Here is a 13012-nt window from a genome sequence, read left to right as displayed (position 1 = left end):
GTGTTAGGAATACAAAACACATCACTCTAGTAATTCTGTCTTGCTTTTTCTGCTTCCTTACTGTCAGGGTACCTGTTGGAGTGGGAAATGCCATGGCACAAAGCGGATAAAGAATGTTGTTCTCATAAACAAGCTATTTAGAGTGCCTTCTTATGTTACTTTTTTTCTTTTTTTCTTTGGGCTATTTTGAACACCACTTGCTGCATTGTAAATTATTGCAGCGACTTTTAGCTAAATTTGCTAAATGTGCGTATAGCAGTTGTTAGCTTAGCCTGGTTGGTGTCTTTGGAGTCAAATCTGAGGAAGAAAGTCAAGGTTGTTGTGCCACGCTAGCAGGAGGGCATGGCCAGGAGTATCAGTGTCCCCTGTCATCCAGAGGGTCAGCAATCTATGCCAGGCCTTTTTCAGAAAATCTCCGGTTGATATGAACAAGCAGATTAGGAATATCTGATGTCAGAAATAGCATTTCTGCTAAACTTTGTTCAGTCCTTTCATCCTCTTTAAGATGAGAAACTCTTTTGTTCACAACTCCACCCAAAATTCTGGTGTTAGGTAGTCATGGCCCGTCCTATCACTCTACCCCTTGTTTCTTAATTTAATGTAATCTCCAATTTTAAATATTTTTTTTTCCACATCTTGAATTAGGGAGCTGCTTATTGCAGCTCTACAATTAGGGAGATCTATATTGTCTGAGTAGGAAAGCAGGCTATATATTTTATTTTTTATTAAATTATAATTTTGAGAACAGTAGTTTTCAATTTTTCCTGTAAGTCAAGAAGTATGACAATTTTCACAAGCACATTTGAAGTGAAACAGGTTATAACAAACCAGTAATAGTAACTGTTACCTGCTGGTTTTAATCACCACTAAAATGCCAGAAAGGTTAAAAAAAAATCCTCAAGACCTGATACAAGCAAGCACAGATATGTAGCAAATGAGTATAACATGTTTCTATTTTGTGTTAGATCATTTACTATACGGAATTGATGTTTTAACTCCCATTTGTACTTCTGCTGCTAAGTGAGTACGTCAGATCGAGCATTTTGCATGTGGCAGGCGCCTTCAAGGACAAACACAAAGGCTTGTCGTAGGACTCAGCACATTGATGTAATGCTGCAAAAAACATCAGGAAATTGTGAAGAAATAAATAACTTGAGCCCCATCATTATGATAGTTAATGGCTTTAGGGATGGCACTAAAGCAGACAATATGGTCAGAATGAAGTCTCCATCTGTGTCTGTGCTGTCAAGGGAAATAGTTTTACATCATTTCTTATCTCTCTTTTGGTCCCTGTGACAAGTAGCCCATGAGGTGTTCAGACCCTGCACTGAACTGACTAATGAAAGATGATAGGATGGGAATTGATAAGTGAATTTAGCTTGACTGTAAACCCTGCAACGTCAGACGGCAACGCCTCCTCTTATCCCTTTTATAATCTTTCTTTTAGTATATGGTGCCCCTTAAAACCTTCCTGCATAACTCTGAAATGTCATTTTCACAGTGATTCAGAAGTGATCAGAAAGGCAAGCAAAATGACATAGAGAGCAGGGCTCAATTAATGGGCTGTCAAAAAAGTATTCTCACTTGGAAGGATTTCAGGCTTCTCTCAGATCTGATGCTAACCCAGAAAAAATCTTGACAAAACTGAATTCTATTAATTTTCAATATAAAAGTCAGAGTTTCTTTATTGAAAGTTTTGCAATACGCTTTTAGCTCATAACTAGACTATTTGTGTTTATTCCCCATTCTGGTGATAGGCAAACCCTAATACAGTTCTGATGCCTGATCCCAGAGAGGTCAAGAGGGTTACTCATGTGAGTGAGGTCATCATATACATGCTTAAATGTGAGCACTGTGGAAGCCACACTTCAATGATCTGGTTCGCTCCGAGTAAGAACTTTGAATGCTCCCTCAAAATAGTCCGAGCTGCCTGCAAAAAAAGCACAGCAAATTAAACAAACCTCCCTCAACAAGCAGCCTCTGCCTCCCAACCTCAACAGGCGTGTGTTGCAAGGTTGCTAAAATATCTTGGTGGAAATCACCACATACAGAGTATTTTGGAGGTAAGTTGTTATAACTGTTTCAGGCCACAGGTACAAACAGAAAAGCAAAATCTCACCAAGCAAGAAGACAAAACAAGTTTTTAAAATTAAGGGTTTTTTTAAAAAAAACTTTCAGGCTGACTGACTTGGTTCATTTTGTTCCAATCTTGCTTTTGTGGCTTGGGAACATAATTCATAATTGTTCCATTTTTCAAGACCACAGTCATGAGTGTGTAAAGGTAGTAAAGCCTGATACTGTTTTCGAACTGACTTGATTGTGTCAAGAAGCAATGGCTTAATCCTTCTTCTTCTTCTTCTGGAATCTGTGTTTTGACTTCCTGTATTACTAACTTGCACCATTTTATTTTCTTAATTTTCATGGTCTCTAATGTTGCGTCCTCCATGGTCTGCAATATTCAGGCTCTGAACCAATGTCATTGCTTTATAACAAAGACCTCATATCCTTCTAAATCCTTAAGCCTGATTATTTGGATAAACTCTGAATGGGTGCTTAACAGTTTGAAAAGCGGGCATAATGTCTAAGCTTACTCTCTATTAACTCCAGTCACCAGAAGGAGAACCGCCTCAAACTTGAATGCACATGGATCATGGATGGGATGAGTTGCTGTCAAGAGTGACTCTGGAGGGAAAACTACTTGAGATTTAATAGATGCATAGCATTTTATAACACAAAGTGAGATGAATCCTATGAAAGATGATCAAACAAGTATCAGTTTCTAGAGGTTCATAAATACAGACATTAAACTGTCCACCTACTTGATCGAGGTCACCTATTTGAACCTAATTTAAAAAGGTGACTGGTTTGCCTAAGTATGAGGAGGGCAAAATGCTGAGGTAACATCTATGCTTTCTTGTTTGGTGTTGGTGTGCAGGGGAGCAATTGAGAACAGATCAAAGGGAGTTGTAAACCTGAACACTTAAACTGCATCACTTATCATTTGGTGAGAATCAGGGCATATTACCTAAGGATATAGCTGTTGGTTTATCAGGTGAAGAGCCAGAGCTAGATCTTTGTGATAAATTTTTTTTCTTCTTTTTTTGTTTTCAGGACTGAAAGTGAAAATTAAGAGGAAGATAAGTAAAAGTTGTCCTGAAATTATTTTACTGAGAAAAAAAGCTGAAAGAAATGTATATTCATTATTTAAAAAAAAAAAAAAAGCAATACTTTGGAAAATATTCAAATAGAATCCTTCAGATTCACCGAGGATTATTCCCTTTTTTGGGGGTGGGTGGGGAGAGTTAGGGATGCATGCATATATTCTAAATTCCTGGACTGGGGCTTGTGAGAAGTTATTAGTTCTCTGCACATGAAAATCAGCTCCCCCCTTGACTCCACAAATAGAATAAGGCAGTAAGAGTTCATAGTCTCCCAAACTTTGTATTTTTGGAAGAATGAGTCAGTCCTCCTACAAATGTCAAAACAATTAGCTATGAGGGGATTACAGTAAGTTTGCTGGATAATAAAGGCTATATATTTCATATAAGCATGGAGAACTAGTTTGCACACTTACACATACGGTTTGACTGACTGCAACCGTGCACTGAAATAATTAAGGAACATAGGTAGGGGTTAGTCCTATCTCTGAAATGAATCAGGCTGTAAGTAATTCATCAACTGAGTCTGCTACATGTTCTATTCAAAAAAAGCAATACTTAAGTCAGACCTGGCAAATTTAAAGCAACCTTTTTGCGCTGCTTCTAGCTCATCTTTTGCAATATGTTTGAACGCACGCTTCATCTCAGTTTAAAATGTATTGCTTCCATAATGGCAGTTCTGGAAGGCAGAAAATAATGAATCACTGAAACATGGGAGTTTTCAGTCAATTTAGGACACCACCACCATGACCACAAAGCTGCCAACTTCCGCTAGAAAAAACGGGTTCTGTCCTTGCAAGTTCGAGCTGCTGAAATAAGCAGTTGTAGGCCTGCTTGTATTGCTTTCCTGTCTTTATGCTTTGCCATTCTGTACTGATTTTTAGTATAAGCCACGGACAGTTCAGTTTTTCAAGTTTCATCTTGACTTGGATCCACCCCTCAGAGCTGGATGATGGAGCTCTACACAGGTGGGGTGCAGCACCTCTAGGAAGGTGGAATGAAACCCATCTGTGTCTTCCAAGCTCTAGCCATACCACCCACCCCTACTCTTAGAGAATATGCTGAGACTGCCGGAGGAAGATATATAAACCATGTGCAGCTTCCGTCTAAACTGTCCTTCTCTAAGACTTCAGGCACAGGATTAGTGAAGAGGGCTGGATGATAAATGAGAACAGCTCTGCAGTCACCCCTGTCATACTGCCCGCTTCCAGTACTGGTAATAGGAACAAAATTCTTCTGAGGCCTCCACGAGCTTGTCTGTGTAGAGTGAGTATGGTTTAAAAGTCACTTTCTTGCTTTCCACGTGTCAAGAAATTTTGGCCAGACTTCCATGACCTGAATCTTGCAGTTATGAACAGTTATATACTTTTTTGGTTTAATAGTCCCTTTTGAAGCCTCTGGATATTCTGTTTTGTCTTCTGATACATTTATTTTGCTCAGAATGCTATGCCTGCCCTGTAATTTTTCATAACTGATTTTGGAAATTAGATTTGATACCATCTTCCAACCATACAAATCTCTCTTTTCCTCCATCTTTTAAATCTTCTTAAGACTATATCTTCATTAGCATTCACTCAAAAACTCCTCTAATGTTTACAGAAGTAGTTTTCTAAGGTGTCTCTGAGAAAGGCATGCCTTATATATCATTAACATTTGTAGAATCAGGTTTTAAATATTAGATGTGAGGCCAGAGATGCTGATGTTTATTTTGGTCAAAACAAAAATTGCCCCAATCTTAACCTTTAGAGCAGTAGGAATTTAGTGATCTTCCTGTTGTGAAACAGCACCACAAAGCTATCTTGATTTTTTTTTAAATTTTAAAAACATACTTACAAATAATCAATATGTAATCTAAATAAAGATTCCTCTAGTGCATATTTCAGTTTATGAACAAGATAGCCTTCTCCTACCGTGAAGAATTTCCACTAAACTGTACTGTTCCAGCTATTTAAAAATTACCAGGCCAGACAATGGCAAACAAACTTGGTGTAAGATGTGCGCAAGCATTAAGCATAGCCTATATGCATTTTTTAGTTACTCTGTGTTGGTGGGAATATTTTTTGTGGTTTTGGATATTTTTAGATAGGAAAAGAATTTTCACATAGTGATGTTGGAATTGATTAACATGGAAGACTAAGTTGAGATTGAAAGCCCCACTGGGGAAAACAAAATAAAACAAAGCAGAAACCAAAGGAGTAGATATTAAGGGGAGGGGCAATTGGTTTTCCATAAGGTTGGGTTTTGCTTGTGATAAAAAAAAAATCTTTAAAAGATACCAGAAAAAGAGAAGGGATCTGACTGCATTTCATGGATTATGTTTTTCTGACAGAATGGTCCTGTTGTAGGTTTGTCAAAATAAATATAGAGATATCGTTTTATTTTCTGCTACTTAATGTTACTCTAGTGCTTCCTGAAAAAGGTATTTTCTATTGCTGAATGTGCAAGTAAAACCATAGTGGCCACATATTTGACTTTTGTAAGAATAAAATAAACACCCGGTGAGATACTGTTTTCTGTATCCTTTCTGGTGTCTGTGAAAGAGATTAAAGATGTCCTCCTCTTTAATTTATAAAGCCTTTGGGCACTTCAGTATAGCATAATTAATTTTAATTCTCTGACTCAATACAGAAGCCAAACAGCATTAGGAGAATGGTTAGCAGATCTTACACTCACAACTCGCATTGGTTTATAACTCTGACTGAACTCTGATTTTTTTTTTTTTTTTCAGTGACACGCTCAGATTTGATCTGGTTTCCAACATCTATTATTTAACCTTGATAAACAAAAATAAAATGCCCTACCAAAAAATGCCTCACATATATCTTGGCTTCCTGATTCCAGTAATGCATTCATTTGAAAAGCCAACTTCTCTCAAGGTCATGGATTTAAAAACAAACCAAAATATATTAAAAAAAACCCCCAAACAACAACAAGAACAACAAAAGCAGCAAGCACCAAACAATAGCTGGCTCAGGTTTGTTTTTACTGGGTTACACAGTAAGTCATGTGTGGGCTTTGTTTGTTCTAAATTTCATGTCTAACAATTTCTTGGCCAAACAACCTTGACAGTGTCCCTTTAACTTATTCATAGCAACACGCAGAGACATCACAGTGAATTTATTTATTTATTTACATCTCTTAAGTATTTCAGAGGCCTACAGCTTCTTCACAAAATCTTCTGTGCTGAACTTCAGAATAAGCTTTACTGTCTGTTTGGATTGATTGATTGATGGGCCTGTGAGCCCAGTTACTCTTCTGACAAGCTGCGCTCACGGGCGCTTAGCCTGGGTAAATAAACAGGTCAGTGAAGTGAGAAGTATGTGGCTTTGTGGTATGTTTTGTGCAAGCCGGCTATTCTTTCACCACAAGATTACCTAGAGTATATCAGATGGGCAGTCATTGGGACTGGGCATTACTTAGCCTTGCACACTCTGGAATAGAGAGAACAGTTTCTGTTGGGTTTGAAACGAGCTTGTGCCAACCAAGCCATTAAATGATAGTTAATACAAGATTCTGAGAAATAATTGGAATTCATGAACTCATCAGGCATTATACAGATGCAAGTTTTTTCATTAGCATTTATATTTGCCAAGCATCTCTTTTTGCTTTTCATGTGTACTACAGACAGGTTCCATTTCTTTTTGTAAGTGTCAGCAATCATTGGCATCATGGTTAGTACTAATCTTGGACTCATAATGACTTTCCATCTTAAGGTCTTCTATGAGCTGTCTGGAATCTTTGACTAGGTTGATCTGTGAGCTCCTTTTAGGCAGTGCCATAAAAATGTAAAAGTCCTGCTGTGCTTAATTAAAAAAGAAGCATCAGTATCTCTTATGTACAACTAATGGCATTTTCTTTTAAATTGGGAGGAAGATATAGCAAGGCTGGTCCAGATCCTCAGCTGATAATTTACATTTATTAAGGATCTGGCATAGGGAGTCTGCCTATGGAATTATGATTGCATTTATTTTTTAGTTAATGCACACAGTTTGAATTAGGTACTTCAATCATTGCACTGTGTTTCAGTAATGAACATCATCATTGATAACTACGAATTACAGCTCCAAGTAAAAGATAGGCACATTCATATCCTTCTTCAGGCTTTATTAAACTTTTCTGACATTTAGAAAATGCAGTTTGCTTTCCTACTGTTACGCATTAGACTTTTAGGAGAACTCAAATGGGATATATTTGCACTGTGCATAATCATGCTTTGAGGAGCAATATATTCAGGGAATCCATTTAGAAGAAATTCATTCTTCTGAATGGCATCCTTCAAATGAGGGTGTGCCTGCACTGTGCATGTCAAAGATCCAGCCGCGCTTTTTCTTCTTGTCATTTCCAGAATTACTCTTCTGCTCTTTTCCTACAGCATGCAGTATGCTAAGTTTTCATTGGCATCTGCCTTCTCTGCTCAGCGTTGATTCCATTCCACTAGGATCTCCGCATGGGCTTGTGAAGCACTTTGGGAGATAAGATGCTATAGAAATATAAACAAGTAGGGGAATTTCCGAGCACTTGACCCATTACCTGTGGTGTGCAGAGGAACTCTGGCTAAGGCAAGCAACTGAGGACCCCTGTGGCATGGAAGATGCAGTTTAAAGTTGATTATCACTGATAAAAGAGAGTAACTGAGGTTAAAACTTAATTTGCTGAACTTATGCAATTTCTGTGGCCAAAATGCTTTTTGAGGAATGCTGTGAGCACAACCAGAAAGAGCCTAGGAGTTACTTTAGGTTGGTTCAAGGCTCCCACCTGATCACAAGGTCAAGAAATTACAAGATCACCAGGCTATATTCTCTGTCCTTTTTTGACCAGAGGATCTGTATCTATGAAGATTGTTATGTGGAGAGTAGGAAATGAAACCATATACTTACACAAAACAGAACTGGATGAATCTTGAGAAGTCATCTAGTTTACATTCCCTGCCTCAGAATAAGGTCAGATGCTTGTCAGATGCTGACAGTTGCTTGTCCTACATTTTATTTAAAATACATTATAATGGCAGCTCTATATCTTTCTCAGATCAGCTCTTCTATTGGTTCACGGCCCTTGCCTGTAGAAGGCTTTCCTGGAAATGTACTTACATCTTCCTTTCTGCAATTTAAGCCCATTTTTGCACCCTGTTCTATCCCTCACAGATATCAAGAACAATCCATTCCCTTTTGGGTTTTTTTTTTTGCCAATACTCATTCACAGTCTATTACCATTCTTCTTTTCAGGCTTTGCTTTTCTGGACTAAAAGCCAGTTCTTTCAGCTCTTCCTTGTGGATTCATGTTCTCCAGGCTTTTGAATACTTTGTTTGCTCTTCTCTAGGCTGCCTTCTATGTATGTGTGTTTTTCTTGTAGAGCATGCCCAAAGCAAGGCACCGTGCTTAAATTTGTCACTGCTGGTTCTGGATGGTGCAATAAGTAATTTGGAGTTTCTCGCAGCTGTTTGCATTCACACAGCCAGTGATGGTGTTTGTCTCACACTGTGGCTCCACAACGTTGATTTACGTTCAACTTGTACCCCGCTATACTGCTGCCTCATTGCTTGTCCCCCTGCAGCTGATCATTTCTGCCCAATGATAGCTTTAAATGGCCCTATCTGAACTGAATTCTGTTTTTTCCCCACCCCATTTTTCTAGTTTCTCAGCAATGCAAATCCTGTCTTCCAGTGTTGTCGCTTATTGTGGCGCTATGTGCAAGCTCAATATTCCACCATTGTGTTATTTAAAAAGAAAATGAGAAAAAAAATCTTTGAATTTGGCAGCAATAGGTTGAACAGGTGAAGCTGACTGTTGAACACCAGTGGTAGCTCAGCCTGCCAGTCTATTTAAACTGAGTAAATCAGCTGCTGCTGAGCTTGGGGAGCAGGGAAGCAGCCAAGTGTGCAAGCCCAGTCTGCTGTTGCAACTCCAGTCTGATGGTATAGAAAAGAAAATGTAAAAGAGAAGGCAAGGACATATTTATGGCTTTTGGTTAGAATCAAAGTGATTACCAATTTAATCCTACTAGGGTGATAATAATGAAAATAAATAATATTTTGCACTCATTTGGACATGAAATTAATTAACTCCCTGAAAAGTACGAGATGGAAGAGGGTTAGTAGAGAGATGCTGAACTGTAAGAATATACCATAAATTACAGCTGAAGTAAATTTTACTTATTGAAAAGAAATGATTGAGGTACTCATTTTTTTAAGGCAATGGACTTAGCTATAACTGCAGTTCACTTGTTAATTAAAATACCTTTGTGAAAACTTATATTATCACAGTTTAAAATGTCTATTATTATCTAGTTTCCTTGGCATTTCTCTGTATTTGCATTAGGAAAGGTATCTGCTGATATTTTCTTTGTTCCCTGTGAACAAAGTAGTTGCTAATATACAAAACAAACATTATCAACAACAAATTACGGAATAAACAGTAATTTTGAAAAGCTGCTCCTACTCATTAGAATGAAAAAGTTCTTTTGCTTGTCTCATGAAGCGTGTGCAAGGTGTTCTGTGGGGTTTTGCCATATGCCCTCCATGAGGGGCATCACTTAGTTAGTTGCTCTGGCCAACCTAACCCATTTTATTCCTCCTCTCTACCAGCACTCCTAGCCCTTCCCATCGGAGGAGAAGAGGAACCCCAGGGCAGTGCTGGCTGCCAGACAGGCTCGCGCATCCATGCAGCCGAGGCTGTGCTGATCCTTCCCCACATAAGAACAGGCTGCACTGGTGCAGACCGGTGGTGTGTTCAACCCAATAAGTGGTCTCTAACAGTGGCCATAAGTAGGCACTGAGGAAAAAGTAATGCGGGCAATCACATACACTTTTCTGATTCTCTCTGAATCTCCAGCTGTTTTCAGCTCAGAAATTTCCTGACCCTGATGTTGCCTAATTAGTAGTCTGCTCTGGATCTTTCTTCTCATTACTTCTGCAGTCTTCTCCAGAGCTCTATGAATTGCACCCACACCGTCCTTTGTCATAGGGAGGTACTGCCTGATGCATGGAGCCACCTCCTTCTCTTTGTTTTAAGTCTGGTTCCTGCTGCTTTATCGGATAGTATTTTATCCAAAACTTTATAGGTTTCTCTATCCCCATAACATCATCTTGTTGATGCCTCGTATGGAAGCTGTTCATTACATTTGACAATAGCTTTACAATTTGAGTAGAGTGTATCACCTGGATCGGTCTTGCCCACATGGTCATAAATCTGTTAAAAGAACTCTCAAGAGGTTTTTAAGGTGGTATTTCTGTTTAGAGAAGCCATACTAAGTTTTCCCAAGTTTACTCTATTTATCAAATGTCAATAAATCTGTTACAGAAACTAACCAGTCAACTTAAACTGTATAGTAGCTGAATCTCTGTACTATAAATAACCTTTACCTATTTGCCTTATATACTTGCCAGACTTACAGTCCAGTATCTCTTCATGTTCCTCCACACTGCCCCAAAAACCTATTTTAAGACTGGAGACACATTTGACATCTTCCAGTCTTCATGTGCCAAAAAAGTTGGCCCCATACATTCTCTGATGGAGGTTTACTAGTGGAGGTTTGCTCAGGAGGTAAACTAGAAGAAGGGGTGGATGCTTCATTGGAGGACAGTCATTGACCTATAAAATTTTTTACCTCTGCTTCGTGTCCCCTACAATGTATATATGTGACATTTGCCCTGAGTACATGAAGGTGACTGAAGTAACCCCAAACAGTTGTATTTTCTGCCCTCACGCTTGGTCTTTCACTGGGGTCATCATCCAGGTTAGTCAGTAACACAAACCCATTCTTACATTCGTATTATTTAGGCCTGGAATTTAAATCTGTGCAGATTCTCAGGTATTTGTTGAGATGGTTAGCTTATTGATGAAGCTTACTTCTACACTGGCATAAACATGTTCATCTATTCTGACAGCAGCATGGCTTACTCTTTCTTTACTGAATATTTTGTCATGACATTACAGTACTCCAATGATTGTTTTTCTGTCACTGTTTTTCTGATGTGCTTAGTAAAACAGTGTCTTCACTTGGCGACAGACATTCCATTTGCCCCATTTTATTTTTAGCCTTCTAGCCTTTGTGTAGATGTGTTTACCTCTGTGTTGATCCTTTACCTGGTTCTCCTTCTGTCCCTCCATGCATTTTGTGTCTATTTCCAACTTCTGACCTATCTTATTTTAGGGATGAAGAATTTTCGCGTTTTCTTCCTTAGAAGTGCCATCCCAAATCATATGCTCTTATGCACATGCCAGTCTTTCCTCATTACTCACTTTTAGTTCACTGACACCCTTCTTGGTTTCAAGTAAGAGCAGTTTAATTTCTTTGCAGTTTAGTGTTTGTGTCTTCTCTTTGGAGTCTTTTTTTCCCCCTTTTCTGTCCCGTGTGTGCAGATAGCAGGTACAAGGTGAAAAGAAGCCTGACTACTGTAGAAACCAGGTCACATATATAAAGGGAAATGCAGTATTAACTGCACAATTTATTCAAATGGAGTATAATGAATGTGAAAAATGTGCAGAAGTAATACCATGGGTGTCACAATTTCTGCTAATTCCAGAAAATTTATCTCAATCAGATAAAAGCCTTAAAAAAAAAAACCTTGTGCTCTAGCTTGGAGTTTGTGCTGTAAATGAGAACTCACTTAGTGCGGCATACTCCAGGCATCTTTAAAAAAAAAAAAAAAAGTAAAAAAAAAAAAAAGAAAGCCACAAAGCTTCTGCTTGTGAAACTGTCGTTACCTCAGCATCTCTTAAGGCACATACACCCTAATTCAACAAGGTTCTTAAGCTCCTGCTTAATTTAGAAGGACTAGCTGATTTCAAGAGTTTTCAACTATGCACTTAAAGTTCAATGCATATTTAAGTATTTAGATGAACCAGAATCCTCCTGAAACAAGATAGGTAGAGCAATGAACTTGTAAAAATACGAGATAATATGGTCAAGAACCTTCCTCAAAATCATCAAAGCAATAGATGTATGTTTAAGTCCTGTGAAGGTACTAGAGTAGATACCCCATTTGACTGAATAAAAACCGTGAAGAAAACAACCTGTAGTATATAAATTACTACAAAGAAATTATTAGGGCAAAGAAAAGGCATTATAGCTTGTGACTTAGGTGATGGAAGAGATATGTGAACTGCTAATTAGTTTATATAGTAACTAATTATGCATAGAGATGGAATAGATATACAGAAAGAATTTACAGGGGTTGTAAGTCAGTGTAGCCGTAAATAACTCACATAGAGAATTTAAAAAATAACCAAATACTTTGTAGAGTATACACAATGTGAAATATCTAACAAGTGTTTTATTAATTGTACTTTCCTACAAGGTGCATACAAATTTTATTGTATACTATATTACATACTTTCTCACTGTAGAAGCTTGTTTATTCTTACCTATTTTGTTCTCTGAGGTTCAGAAGACATTGCCATTATTTTGACTATTGTCTTATGTGCCCTACTCCAAACTTAGTGTTGTAACGGGTTTGTTTAAGTGAATCCAGTGAAATCAACAGGAGTTTTGCCTACATCAGGATTAAGTTAGGAGTTGCCCAAATAATAATCTGAGATAATTTAAATAATCACAATTAGAGACAATCTCTTGCACAGAATCTGAACACAGAATAATAAATAAGTAAATAAATAAAATCAGTGTGAGGTTCCTTATTTTACAAGTAATTCTCACATGACAGAAAACTCACATTAGTGGGTACTAATTTTGCATGTTTAATAAGCTCTTTGAATCTACACGTAGATGGGACCATATGTTCATGACTCTCTTTTCTCACATGAGAATGTTTGCTGGTAAAAATACTGGAAAAACATACAGTAAACCAATTTGAGCTTTGCATAAGTCACATGAATGCTTGCACTGGAGCAGAACGAAA

This window comes from Egretta garzetta, unplaced genomic scaffold (genome assembly GCF_000687185.1).
Source record: "Egretta garzetta isolate BGI_Z169 unplaced genomic scaffold, ASM68718v1 scaffold72, whole genome shotgun sequence".
In the NCBI taxonomy this organism is placed as follows: Eukaryota; Metazoa; Chordata; class Aves; order Pelecaniformes; family Ardeidae; genus Egretta; species Egretta garzetta.
Note: the sequence above shows the minus strand (reverse complement) of the source record.